At 33.9% G+C, this 15,833-nt stretch overlaps 1 pseudogene; it reads left to right on the top strand.

The window, feature by feature from the left end:
* The window catches only part of LOC117803506, a 54,031-nt pseudogene extending 51,635 nt beyond the window's left edge, over positions 1 to 2,396 (top strand).
* The last annotated feature ends 13,437 nt before the right edge of the window (positions 2,397 to 15,833 follow it).

Raw genomic sequence — 15,833 nt, 5'->3', positions numbered from 1 at the left:
TTGTAACTAGCATCATTATTTTATGTAAGAGAAAAATACCACCAATTTAACTCTGATACACTAGGGATTTCAAGATGCTTCACAATACAGATATGTTAAAATGTAAAAATAAATAAATAAATAAATAAATAAATAAATCATGTTATTTCAATGAAATATGATAATTACTTTATATATCTATACAAAATACTCCAAAAAAAGCCTAAAGGTCTGTAGAGATTTGGTGAAAGGATATGTTTATGCTCTTTAAATATCCACTAAAATTACTTTTTCAACTACTATTTTTTAGACAAGAGTTTCTATTTCTGTACTTATAAAAATCCACATTGGTTTTTAATGAACATCAATTACACTTCAATTTTTCATATTACTCATGAAAGAAAATAATTTAGACTCCTTTACAGAGCTGCCAATTGCAATTTACCTTGGCTCTTTCAGGCAAGAGAAAGTTCATAAATCAGCATGTTAAGCATTTACTAAATGACAAAGAAACAAAATTACAAATGAATAATATAACCCAATATTTTCCTTCAAATAACAAATTTAATATAGTTTTAGTAAAGAGGTTCTTAAAATTTATGATGAGACATTTCTATTTTGTATCTAAGTTTTATTATTGGAAAAACTCTCAAAAGGAACTTAAAAACGTTTAGAAAAATTATTAATATACATTGTCTTAAAATTTCAATGAATAGAAAGTCTCAAACTATTGGGAAATCTTAAAGACAATACCAGGTTAAATATTATATTGGTGGCCTATAAAACATAAATATGATAGAATATTTTCTTCCAGCTTGCTAAGCCATGAAATTTCACTATACTACAAAGAAAAGCTATCTGTTTTAATAAGGAGCTGACTTTAGGTTCTAGCTGTGTGACCTTAGACAACGTTAAGTCCCTAGAACACTAATTTCCTTAACTGTGAGATGTAAATTCCAACATCTTTTTTTTTAGGATGAAATAATGTGTATAAAGACTCTAGTTCAGTGCTTACATTTAATTGCTGTTCCTTGTAAAAGGTGTAAAAGGCACTTGCACTATTTTATGAGAACATAAGAAGACACCTCATATAGTAGTCATTCAACAAATACTAACAGAATTAGAATTTAATTTTTCAAAGTATATTAAAGCAAAGAAACCTCACCTTCCTTAAATATACTCATAGAAAGTATCAGTCTTTTTAGCTCTACAGTATACACAGAACGACATGCATGTAATTTATCAGTTAGCCTAGTTGGTGTCCCTTAGGAGCCATTTGGTAACATCTGGAGACATTTTTGATTGTCAGGATTAGGGAGGGTCTACTACTGGCATCCGGTGTAGTATAGGCTGGGAATGCTGCTAACATCCTAAGATGGACAAGAGTGTCCTCAAGAAAGGAAGATCCAGACCCAAAACTTAATTGTGCTATGGTTGAGAAGCATAAATTACATGTTTCTGTGGGCAGCCATTAAACCACATAAAGATATAAATTATGATAAATATAATGAAAGAACATGCCTGGAGGTAATGATGTATCTACAGATTTTTCTTCTTATTAGGATTTTTTTAATTGAAGATTCTTAAGAAAGAGGTTTCTACTCTATCCTCCAGCCATCCAAATTGCTGAGAGGAAAGAAGGCTAAGGGGAAGAACGTGATTCTGCCCTGCTGTTGTGAAGAAGCAGGAGTCCAAGAAGGCGGTCAGTTCCCTGTACAAGAAAAGGCCCAAGAATGTTGGCGTTGGATGTTACATTGAGCCCAAAAGGGAATTCTCCTGCTTTGTCAAATGGCCCCACTATATCTGGCTACAGAGGCAAAAGGCTATTCTCTATAAATGTCTAAAAGTGTTTCCCCCCTCTGATTAACCAGTTTCCCCAGGCCTGGACCACCAAACAGCTACTCAGCTGCTTAAGCTGGCCCACAAATACAGATCAGAGACAAAGCAAGAGAAGAAGCAGAGATTGTTGGCTTGGACAAAGAAAGAAAGCTTCTGGCAAAGGTACTAAGAGGCCGCCTGTCCTTCAAGCTGGGGTTCATACTGTCACCACCTTGGGGGAAAAGAAGAAAGCTCAGCTGGTGGTAATTAGACATGAGGTGATCCCACTGAGCTGGTTGTCTTTCTATCTGCTCTGTGTGGTCAAATGGGGGCTTGCTACTGCATTATCAAGGGGGAAGGCCAGGCTGGGGAGTCTGGTGGACAAGAAGACCTGCACCACTGTTGCCTTCACACAAGTTACCTTGGAAGACAAAGGAGTTCTGGCTAAGCTGGTGGAAGCTATCAAGACCAATTACCATGACAGAGATGATGAGATCTGCTGTCGCCATGGAGGCAATGTCTTGGGTCCAAAGCCAGTGGCTTACATTGCCAAACTGGAAAAGGCGAAGGACAAAGCACTGGCCACCAGACTGGGCTAAGCGTATGCTGTTGAATTTTCTGTACACAGAAGTAATAAAAAGCTCTCTTAAAAAAAAAAAAAGTAGGGGTACTTTGCTAATGTCATTATGTTATCTGTGTGCTTGTTAGGGGCTGGACTTTAGATTGTGAAGTATTCTAATTTTTTTTTCCCCTCCAAAATCAAGTTTGTTACCAGTAGTATCATTCCACCATTGTTCTGGAACACAATTATAAACTCTTTCCTAGATCCTCAAGACAAGAATTTCTGTGGATCTGTCTCATTTCCCACCCTCAAAGGGAAAGAGAGAAAAAATATTCATAACAAATCTAAGGATTTATTAAGTGTAAGCAACTGCCGTGTCCTTTAATTCTAGTTTAAAAAGGTACTTTAAAAAATCTTCTGGGCTGCCTGGGTGGCTCAGTCGGTTAAGCATCTGACTCTTGTTCAGCTCAGGTCATGATCTCAGGGTCCTGGGATCAAGCCCCATGCCGCTGGCCCCGTACTCAGCAGAGAGTCCGCTTGTCTCCCTCTCCCTTTGCCCTTCCGCCTGCTCATGCTCACTCGTGCTCTCTCTTAAATAAATAAATCTTCAAAAAAATGATAACCTTAAAAAAATCTTCTATATTGCCAGCAACTATGTCCCTGCAACCAAATTCAAATACCTGTGTCCTATCAAATCCCATTCTGAGGCATGCTGTCTTACCATAGCAGGACCTTTTTACCTACCGGGCACTCTAATAAATGTTACATAGATCAAGCTAAATTGCCATGATACCTTCCTTCTAAAAGCTCCAGAATGTCTTTTGTGGTTGAAGAATAATCAATTACTTACGCAATTCAATTCAACAAATATTTATTAAGCATCCATTCATTTTTGTATTTTCTCCCCTTGAGGGCTGCTATCCTTAAGAGCAGCTGGAAGCAAATGGCTCCCATTTATTAAAGACTTTTATTTTAAAGATGCTTAAGTGCAGTTCACAGCTCTTCACCTACTCTTACCAAATCCTCAGAGGCTCCATTGTGGAGGAAATTCATGTTTTATCATACAAAAACAATAGTAATGTGTTCCGTTTTCATTTTGTCAAGAAAATGTCAGCATTATAACTAGGGGGAGGAATGTGCAGAGGAGCCATGGTATGTCTAAATATTCATATATTACTATTATAAATAAGCTTATTTATATACTTATATTGATAATGTGAATTTACCTTTCAAAATGTTTATTATGGGTAAGGGGTTTATACTGCATATTATAAGAAAAAATAACATATTTTATTATATTTTAATTACTCCTGGTTTATATCAAAATTTAGATAATACAAAAGACTGTAAAGTGTTTTGGATAACATATTCTCCTATTTTCAATAAGGACCACTACATTTTCCCCTTTTTCTCTGGAGGAGCAGAAAGAGGAGTCAGATGCCAATTTTAAAATAAATATTCTTTATTTGGATCAATATATAGATGATTCCTTCCAAGAACATTAGTCATAGTACTGCTGGGAACTGTCTCCAGATTTATCCTAGCCAAAAAAAAAAAGATAGAGCATCTTCTCTAGACAGCCCTTGTGGGTTCTTTTCTCCCACCTTGAGATTCAGAAGAGTTCTCCCACTACATTCACTTGGGATGTCAAAAATAATACCCTATCTGTCATCCGTCTTGGAGCCAGGGTTATGTTTCTCTTATAGGAGACTTAACTGCTTTGGCACTTCGTAAGGTTGTTTCAAAGTCAAGGTGCTGAGTCTGTCAGACAGTACTATTGAAGATGCCACAAAAGCACCTGTTTTTCCTTAGTTTAAACCGCCAAAACTCTGAACAGAGCTCATCCGCCTCTTAGTGAAGAATTGCAGTGTAAGATGTTTCTCTTGACTGATCTAATTGTTAACACTCTACATACACATAAAAATAAGGGTTGATACAACCACAAATGGTATACTTATTGCCTATACAATAAACTTCATTTTCTACAGCTTGGCATTAAAAGTTTTTACCAACTGATTTCAATCAAGTTCTCGAGATGTTTTCCCCTCCTGGGTGCTTGTAAGAAATTATTGTATGTTCTGTTTTTCTAGATCATCGTCTTTTTTTACACTATGCTTTTTGCTGTTATATCTCAAATAGCTTTTAAAATTAGTATTTTTTCTAAGAAGAGGAAAATATCTTGTTTATTCAGCACCACCACAGAGCCTAAGACTATAATTTGTACGAAGTAGAATTTTAACAACTTTGAAGAACTGGAGATAATAAGAAAAATGAAACAAAACACATTGGCATACTTTCATTACAGAAAGAGAAAAAAAAACAATCAAATAAAATATTGGGTCATTTCTCAGCCTTGAAAGGTAATCTGTAGTTAAAGGGATGCTGGCATTAGAACTATCCTTTTCTTAATTATCCCACTTACCAAAAGACTTGCCTACTTCTGCATTTCTTGCCAAACTAACAGGCTTCTTAACCGTTAGAAAACATGTTCACGAATCTATTAAAATTCTTGTACCAAAGGTCATTTATAGTCACTCAATCAAAAATTCAAATATCATTCTTAGTTCCTATTTTTATCAATATTCCTGCTGGTGTTTGCCTCTCACACATACATCTTAAATCATTTCCATTACTTGACTTCTGTGACATTTTACTTTCTCAACTCACCCCTTAACCCTCAGGTTGCCTACTTATTGTTTTATTCATATCCTGTCATTTAAACACCCAAATATCTATTTTTTTCTATTTTTATTCTTTATTCTCATACCTCTTTTCCAGCTAAGACATATTTTAACTCATCTATTACTTTACATATAAAGGCACAGCCTACACTTTTTCTAAAATGCAGGTCTCAATAAGTAAATGCTTATTAAATTGATTGTGTTAAGTTGTAATATTCTCTTACCGTATCATCACTGTCATAATAATAAGAAAAATATCCCATTCCTTATTTGAAACTGTGTTCTAAAATTGGGCCTCACATTATGGATTTTGCAATCTATAGAATATAAGGTAGTATTAAAATCTAATAAGTAAATATTACTCTTTTCATAAGGCATGATATAGTTCAATTTTGTATGAAATAGTAAAATTTATGAAGAGATTGGTTTATTATCTTCAAATCTAAACATACACAAAATAACCATTAATTCAAATAGCTGTCTCAGCAGAAAGAGCTTTTTGAAGGCACTTGTGGGATTGAGCTAATCATCAGCAAGTTAGAAAGTGTCTCAGGAATGGAAATTGCAGTGCATCTGACTTCTCCCAGAACCCAGCTACATAAGACATTGGAATGGAACATATTGCTTGTTATTTTTTTTCTTTGTGAAATCTTTAAATAAATTTGGAGAAGATATTAGCCTATCATGCTTTCTCATAGGATAATATTTCAGAACCACGATTACAAACAAGAACAACAGAATGTGTTGCACAAACATGTTCTATTTTTATCTTTGTTGGTATTAATAATCACATACAGCATTCATTTATAGAAGTGAATTTTTCATGGAAAATAATAAAAGTGTGTTCATGGTTCAGTAAGTGAATCTCAGATGCATAACCACACTTGACAGATTTTAGCCTCTAATGCCTTAATCCTTCCCCAGCATCACTGATGCAATCTCTGAAAAGCTAAGTATTAATTTGAGAGTATCATTTCTGTTTACATCATCTGGAAAGGAGGATTCAGAGTGCATCTTGTGTAAATTGCAATTATACATAGCATACTTTTTAGAGCCATTTTCATATAACACTTTACATAATTAAATTGTATTCACTTCATTTGGGGGGCATGAGAATTAATGATACAGTCTAAACATTAAGCACTAAGATTAAAATCAAATGACTTCTAAATAGCAATATAATACTTATAAAATTTATTGGGGAAAGATAAATTTCCATTGCAGATTAAAAATGAGAGCTTTACAAGAAAAATATACAGAGACTAGGGTTTTCAAAACATTTAACTAAAAACAATTGGTATTTTTAATCTTTCATTTTAAAAATGTTTTATTTTGATGTAATTTTAGGTTTGCAAGAGAGGTGCAGTCATAGTATAGAGGGTTCCATATATTTTCATCCCAGTTTCTCCTAATGTTAGATCTTACATAATGATAGTATATTAATCAAAATTAAATTTTATGTTCTTGGGTCCAAGCCAATATACCATGTTGCATTTATTTGTCGTATCTCCTTAGTCTCTTAAAACCTGAGATTCCTTGTCATTGACACTTTTGAAGAGTAATAGTCAGGTATTTTGTAGAATGTCCCTCAATTTGGGATCACCTAATGTTTTCTTATGCCTAGATGGGGTTATGGAATTTAGGGTAGAATGCTACAAAGGAGAAATTCCTTTCCTAACATATTATTGTCTACAGATACCAATGTGACATTACTGGTTAATTTGGATGTCTTGGTTAAGGTAGCATCTGCCAGGTTTCTCCAGCATAAGATTATTATTTTTCTTTTTCTAGACTCCATTAGAAGTCAGTCACTAAATCCAGACCTCACGGAAGAGAAGGAGAATTAAGCTTCTCACCCTGAAGGAAGTAGTGTCAAAGAATTGTGGATATATATTAAAAGCACTACAATTAATAAGTACTTGGGGTGAGACACTTGAAGCTATATATATATATATATATATATCCTGTTTCTCCTTACAAATCTGCCATCAGTTTAGCATTCAGTTTACCATTTTACTTCCCAGTAATATTGATATATTATTAATATATATAAGAATATATATTATGTACATATGATATATATAATTTTATTTACTATTTATATAATTGTTCAATTTTTTTCTCATCTCAATGAAAGGTAAGCTCCAGAAGATGGATGGATCTTACTCATCTTTCTTACCTCCTTTGCCAAAATGGAGGAAGTACCTCCTATTTAGTTGATAGATTTTTATTGATTAATTGAATGCATGAATTAAAGAACCATGAAATGTGTTTTTCTGGAGAACTTCCTTTAAAAAAAATCCAGTTGCATTTCAGTCTTATAAATATCAATTTATTTGACTTTTTAAATGGATGTGCATGCTGATTTGTACGCATATTCTACTTTGCCCTCATAAAACTGTCATCAGATTATTCCTATATTATCAATTTTTCTATCCAGAGTTGCTGTATTCGTTTAAGCTTTCAAGGAAATTTTTGCTCTATTTGTTTGGTTACTGTGCATCTTATGCACAAACTCCTCAGAGATGAATCATAGATCCTCTTTTTTGCCGCTACATAATTCCATGAAATTTTTCTATCACATTCTCTGTTAGGGGCTAATCACTTACACCCTGGAAGTAATAGTATCACAAATTCCCTAAGGATTTGTCACTACTCAACTAAAATCTTCTTCTGGATTACATTTCAAGAAGTATTGTATAATAAATTAAAAGTTGATTAACATCAGAAAAAAATAGCACTATGTATTAGAAGCCTAAATTGTATTCTCATTCTTTATTTTTAGAACAGTTTACATGTATCAGTTCCTAAAATTTTTATACAGATATTGCCTTTTGACTCTTTNCGATGTTGGCCTTTTGACTCTTTCTGACTCAAGATCATGTTTGTCATGATCTCAATTGGTCAACCTCTCTCTCTGCGAGTCTCTCTCTGTCTCATAGCTTATGTTCCAATCCAGCCTCTCTTCAAGCTCTGTCATATGAGGAGTGCTTTCTAATAGTACTATAGAAATCCTGTAGAACTTTGTGAATTATAAATAGCAATAGTGAAAACTAAACATTTAAATTAAGAGAAAAATAACATCTAACTGTTTAGAAGTGGACAAATGAGANATAACATCTAACCGTTTAGAAGTGGACAAATGAGAAAAAGTAGGGTAGGCTTTTTCTCCTTTTTTCAGCCTGAAAAAAAAATCTCTTCTATTCATGCTTCCTTCAGGTATCAAAAGTCATCTTCTCAATGAGGCACTTACAACATACTCTCTGTATTGTACTTACTTTTTTCCTGCTCAACAAGCTAGATAGAATGTAAGATAAAAAAAGATATTTACCACGTATTATAATATCAATGAATCATTTCTTATGTACTTTTCTGTGTTTCCAGCCCTGTATTTTCTACATTTTGGTATCCCTAGTGCCCATAGTAAGGCTTTGCATAGAGTAAGTGCTCAGTAAATATTTGTAGGATTATAAATGTGAATAAAGTACTAAAGTAACCCTCTCAGATGAATGAAGCTGAATTTGTTCAATTTGTCATTTTAACATCCTATTAAATGAAAAAGATAATCTAAACATAATAAGATGACTGGTTTAGTATTATATAGTCAAAATATAAAATAAATTTTCTTTTGCACTTTAGGTTCTATTACGTATATTTAATCATTTGGTGTTAATTTCATATATTTGACAATATACTGTCCATGTGTTGTCAATTTCTAGGCCTATGTGGAAGGAATCTATCCAAAAACCATCTTCTAAACATGTCAGTTTATAGATTTGAAATCGATAGTATCTCATTCTAAATATTTTCTACTACTCATAATTTATTACAAAAAATACTACCTAGTATGGCCCTAGATACTATATACTCAGAAAACTTAGAGAACAGAAATTATGTAGAAGAGCATATTTTTGGCATGGACGTTGCATTCATGTTTTAAAAAGCAATTTATTTTATATATCACAAATGCAAGAAGGAAACAAACAAAAGTAACAACAACAAAATAAACCCTTCAAACAGACAGAATAGTTGTTATAAAAACCATGTACTAAATCTTATATGTTTTATAGGACACCATATTATTACATACTTTTTTCCTTAATTTCACTAAATTTGCACAAGTTTGAATATGTATGTTCCCTGCCCACTCATTAGAAGCAACTTCTAGAAAGGAAAGAATGCTGATGTAGAGTGTGTTGTCTGCTGCAGCTTATAGGGTCAATTGAAAGACAATCAGTAAACCATAAAAAGAAATTAAAAAAAGAACAAAAGTACGTATTTAAACATCTTTGCCATATATGGAGAGGTTATTCACACACTTTCATAAGTAGACAATCATTTTCAAAGAGTTCACTTACACAGTAATAATAACTGAATAACCAGGAAAAATAGTGATTTCCTTTTCTCAGTCATGGAAATATGTTGTATATTTTAAATGACTTGCGTCAAAATCAGTAAAAAATGTTTTTAATCCACATGTATAATCTTAAGTTGATTTTAAATAATTTTAAATTACATTTTTATTCAAATGTAGCATTCCAAGTATAAACGGTAAAATAGGTTCTATATTCCTTTCGTGAAAGTAAAGTTATCACAGCTTTTTTATTCTCAAGAGAAATTTCAGAAGTAAATGAGCTACCTGAGGTTTAAGTAGATTCAGATTTCTATAGTTTTTGTTAACTTAAGCATGACTAAATATATACAAATAGGAACCATTTAAATGCTCAGAAACAAGTCTAAGCATTTTAAATTCATTTGTTCCAATAATAGTCCATTGAACAAGACCTGTATTACACTTAAAACCCTGGATTTAAACATTAGCAAAATAAACTTATCTGCAAATTTCTGCAAGCTTTTATTCAAAACCTCCAGAATTAAGAAATTGTTAATACACAGTCCTCCACTGTCAGAATTTCTAAATTTGTCTAATTTCACATTTTAAAAAAGGTATAACATAATGCATTGCAAATTATTAGGTAAAAATGTTCCCCAAAGATATAGTAAAGAACAGAATTCAGCAAATAATTTTTTAATACTCTAAAGCTTATTCCAAGATATTATTCCAAGTAATATTTATATGTGTTAAGATTCCTTATTGACTCATAAATTTCACATATAATGTTTAGCAACTAAGGAAATTCAAGAAAAGTTAAAAAAATATTCTTTAGGTTATATTTTGTTACCTCTTAGGTAGTTTTAATTTAAGCCATTGAAATATACATTACCTACATTGAATGTTCCCTTAGCATATATGGAAGGAAAAATAACTGTCCTCTATGTTTATTTATAATATCTCCTAGTGTTACATAAAATTGTTGTTATCATTTCCAGATGGTAGCTAACTATATATAGGGTTATAGACTTATTTCTTAACATGAGTACGGGCAAATTTTTTGCATTTCTAATATTAAATCTCTAGTCAAGATCACACTAAGACAAAATAGCTTAATATTAGATGGTCACTCACTCAAACACATAGAGGGGAACTTAGCTCCCCCTACACCAGGAGTGGCTAATAGAGTATTTCTCCCCAAGTGTTTTTTGAGTATCATATTGCATATGGAATAACTGAAAAAAATATATATATATAGAAGTGAGTCACAACAGATGAACAAATATTCCTGTTAGGTTAAAATTTTAGGCAGTGCTTATTTCCTAGGATTTGTTAGGCCCAAGCAGGATACACAGACTCCTGTCCAGGATGGAGAATGAGCTCACACCATCCTGTACATACACGTCCTCTCTCAGCCAGAGTTCAAGTGGCCACAGCTTTATGTCTGTAGAGCCTGATTAATGGACAGTAAGATTCTGGTTTTAGAAACATACATATCACACTTATGCTTAACATCAAAGATAGCTGTTATGTTTTGCTTCTCTATGCGAGGTGGCATCTCATCACTTCATATTCATTTGGTCTCAGTAACTCAAATCCTGCCAACTCCAGTGTTATACGCGTATCTAAAGAAGAAAATAATTTTTCCAGCTTTATCTTTTGTGATAGTTTCATCAAACAGATATCAAAAGCCTACAGAGCATTAGTCAGGGACAGGGTGATTAGTTTCTCTCTTTATGGATGGGTAATTAATATAAAAAGGATGGAAAAAATCCTTAATCCCATTACACTTGATCCATCATTTAGCAATGCTTTTTGACTCTTCAAGGTAAAATCTGCATTTGAATTTCCCCAAAGCAATCAAGTCGTTAGTTTCATAAAATTATAAAACCCCACAGCAAACTGCACATCACTGATAGAAAAAAGTGAGGCTTCTGACATTCATCTAAGAGTATCTCATTGAATAAAACTGTTTCAAAGATATCACTTTTAAAATTATTCCTAATAGAATTGACCTAATTTTGCCTTAGCTTATACGATCTAAGGATAAAAGCAATACCTGCATAACAGAAAAAATAGTGTATCAAAAGAGGGCTAGATATAAATCTACAGATCATCTTTAGGAGTTGGCAAAGGGTTATGGCTCCTAGTGACTGCCGTATTACAAAGTGACAGAACAGCCTACTGCATGATAAAGACAAGGCTTTCTCAGAATGCTCAAGATGATTTTTCAAAACCCATTAAATGGAACTATCAAGATTGTACATTGGTCTAATCCACAGTTTTAAATATTATTGTTTACTTTTTTTTAAGATTTATTTATTTATTTGAGAGAGAGAGTCAGGCGGAGGGGTGGGGAGGGCAGAGGAAGAGGGAGAGAAAGAATCCCAAGCAGACTCCCGGCTGAATGAAGAGCCCAGCTCAGGATTCAATTCACGACCCGGAGATCGATTGTGACCTGAGCTGAAATCAAGAGTCAGACACTTAACCGACTGAGGCACACAGGCACCCCTGATTTGTTTTCATGACTATTTCCATTTTCTAATGCTCCATGTATTATAAGATTAGGCTATGACTCAGATCAACTATAGTATCGTTTATACAAACTGTTGGATGTGACACATACACACGCACTCGCATGCACACACACACTTTTATCAGAATTTCCTTTCCTTTCATTACTCTCCTCTTTGTATTTCTTCAGTTTTCACTGGAATAAATGATTCTCTCTCTTTTTTAATTGTGGTAATACATACAGACATAAAATATGCCATTTTCACAATTTTAAGTGCACAGTTCTGTGGCATTAAGCACACTCACGTTATTGGGCAACTATCACCACTTTCCATCTCCAGAACCTCTTCATGTTCCCCTACTGAACTCTGTACTTCTTTTTTTTTTTTTTTTAAAGATTTTATTTATTTATTTGACAGAGATAGAGACAGCCAGCGAGAGAGGGAACACAAGCAGGGGGAGCGGGAGAGGAAGAAGCAGGCTCACAGCAGAGGAGCCTGACGTGGGGCTTCGATCCCATAACGCCAGGATCACGCCCTGAGCCGAAGGCAGATGCTTAACCGCTGTGCCACCCAGGCGCCCCTGAACTCTGTACTTCTTAAACAGTAATTCTCCATTCCTTCCCCTCCCCAGCCCTTGGCAACTACCATTCTACTTTCTGTCCCTATCAATTTGACAACTCTAGAAATTCAGATAAGACGAATCATACAAATATTAGTCCTTTTGTGACTGGCTTATTTCTCTTAGCATAATAACCTGAAGGTTCATCCATGTTGTAGTGTGTGTCAGAATTTCCTTCTTTCTTAAGGATGAGTAATATTTCACTTTATTTATATACCACATTTTGCTTAGAAATGGATAGACACTTGAGTTGCTTCCACATTTTGGTTAATGTAAATAATGCTGCTATGAAAATGGGCATACTCATAGTTTTGAGTCTCTCTCACTTCTTTTGGGTATGCATCTTAAAGTGGAATTGCTGACTCATATGGCAATTCTATCTTGAATTCTTTAGGTAATGCCATATGTTTTTCTACAGTGGCAAATTTGGAAAACACTTCCCATTTTCCAGCAGCAATGCACAAGAGATCTAATTTCTCTACATTCTCTCCAACACTTGCTGTTTTCTGGGTTTTTTGTTGTTGTTGGCTCGTTTGCTTACTTTTTTGATAAGACCAATTCCCATGGTGTGAACCGTTAACTCATTGTTTTGCATTTTGTGACGCCGAGCATGTTCTCATGTCCTTACTGGCCATTTGTATATCTTCTTTCGAGAAAGATCTATTTGAGTCCTTTGCTTATTTTTTAATCAGGTTGTTTGTTTTATTGTTCTTGTTCTCCCCAAGCTAGAACAACAATATCTTGAGTCCAGAATCACAAAGCAAACTAATACATGGGGCATAAATGATGTACGATTATCCCCACCTCCTGATCCTGATACATCACCATCTTAGTAGATGAAGTCAATCTTCTATCTTCCCTTTTCGTTTTCATCACATTTATACAGAATCAATCATGACTGTGAAATTTCTTAATGTCAATACTGAAAAATAGTAAGCTTAAAAGAGTAGATAAATTTTTATAGCAAATTTTAATGTTTATATTAAATAAAGGGTAATTAAAAAGAAAAATACTGAATGTTAGCTCAATGCAATTCAGCTATTTGTTTCTCTTAAGTTCACCTTTATGCCCTCATTTCACTGCTTAAGGAAAAAAAAGCTCAATGAAGACATGAGCCAGCTGGTGGTAAGAAACTTCAACAGAAATTGTCTTATAGGGAAAATCAAACCCACAGTAATGTGGTGGGAAAAAATAAACGGTTCTCCAACAAACAGTGTATCTCATTTTTCTGAGGATTTCTAGCTAGAAAGCAAACAATAAATAAGTAAATAAGTAAATAAATAAATAAATAAACAGAGCACATACAGTAAACCTGACCATTTATCCCACTCATATGTACTTTTCACTTTCTTACAGGGCATGATAGCAGGCTCAAATACCTGAAAATCTATTATGTCAAAAAAGAATTAAACCCTGTGTTTCTCAAAAAGCAAAGAGCCAATGTTTAGGTGTTAAAATGAAGCAACTTCCAGCTCAGCTGAATAATGAACTTTCTAATCCAGAGGCCTGCACGACGATGAGATGGGCTACTCTGGAAAGGAGTGTGCTCATTGTCCAATTTCAAGTATAAATAAAAGAATAAGAAGCCAAAATCATCACAAAAGTTTTTTCTGACCAGGAGGTTGAAATATGTGACCATTTGAATTCCTTAAAATTCCTGCGTTCCTCTGATTCTAAGGCTGTCCTAAATATTACGTGGAAAATAAAAAGACAAAGTTTTTACCCTAAGGACCAAGCAGTCCAAGTCAGATGTAAACAAAATGATTGCTAACAGCAACACAACTGAGATATGTAGTTATATATGCTACATACAAAAGAATCAGGCATTATTTGGAAAGAAATTGTTTTAAGAACAGACTTTTGCCCATAGCTTCAGCCTTAAAGATTGAATTTTTCCTATTACTGCAGGGCTCAAATGCCTCATTCACTTATGATCAGTGAATTTTCTTTAAATAAAATAAAATAAAATAAAATAAAATAAATAAAATAAAATAAAATAAAACCCCTTACTCTTTAAAAAGTCCTATCAGTTTGTGTTTGTGGAGTGCCAGAGGTATTTGTACATGTGTGTACGATAGTCCAGAAATTTATCAAATTGTCAGTCACTCAATAAAAAATGATGATTAGATATTGTAAAATGTCAGAGAGACATATTATATTTGGTCAAGAGAAAACTCAAGAATCTTCAGCAGAAAGACCGAATTAAATGAGACCAGAAAAGAAAAAACTTAGACCAGAAAAGAAAAAACTTGCTCAAAATTAAAACATCCCATACTGTCACATAAATGAGTCGAAATTGTTATTCATAATTTACAATTACATGAAATCCTTTATTTTGGAGGATTTTGAACTGCTTTACAAAAATGATCTTAGAAATTTTTCACATAATTGTAAAGTAACATTGTCTCCTCCCTATTGCACCTTCACCCTGTGATTTGTCAATCCCTGTCTATTCAAGTTCTGCAATGCATATATATGTATAGTGCATGTATATGTGTAAATACATATATTTCAGGGGTTGAAAGGTTCGGAGGTTGAATATATATGTTATTGTTATTAGTATGTTATATACATTCACACACACACGCACACATATATAAATCTGTGCAGTAGTTCATCCTCACTGCCATCGTCCTAGTCCAGATCTCCCACCTCATCACACACACAGCCACCAATAACAGCAGCTGGAGAGCATCTTCCAATAGCAGCACTTGTAGATACAGATGATGACCTAAATCTCACTTTTAAAACATTCAAGGTGCAGCCATTGCCCCCAAAAGAAAATGCAAACTTCTTAGCCTGACCTTAAAAGACTCACAGTTTAGTTCCAGAGTATTTTTTTTACTCCATATGCCATCATGCTACCACCTTACGGTCGTCAGTTCCTGAGCCCTTGCTCATGATGCCTCCTCCACCTAGACTCTTGTCCTTATCACTTCTACCAATCAGGGTCCTATCACTTCAAAAACCTAAACGCCACTTCAACCACTTCGCATTTAGGCAAATTATCCCTGAGCTCACTTACTGAAAGTTATCGTTACTCTTTGAATTCTATCAATTCTATGTATTTCACTAGAATGGTTGTGTTTGTAATGTCTTCGTACTGGATACTTAGTCTCTTAAGGAGGACCATGCCCTCTTATTAGATTTTTTTTATTACTTTGCTAGTAAGTAATCAAAATATGTGTTGAATTGAATTGAACTCTCTTTTTACAACCTGAGAAACAAAAGTGAAGACTGTTAAAAAGCCTTCCAGAAGATTAGACTGGGCATTATTGGGTGATTCTAAGAATAGAAACTGGGCTCACCCATGACTGCAGTCTGG

The sequence above is a fragment of the Ailuropoda melanoleuca genome, chromosome 1 (genome assembly GCF_002007445.2).
Source record: "Ailuropoda melanoleuca isolate Jingjing chromosome 1, ASM200744v2, whole genome shotgun sequence".
In the NCBI taxonomy this organism is placed as follows: Eukaryota; Metazoa; Chordata; class Mammalia; order Carnivora; family Ursidae; genus Ailuropoda; species Ailuropoda melanoleuca.
This window is presented reverse-complemented; position numbering and strand designations above follow the sequence as displayed.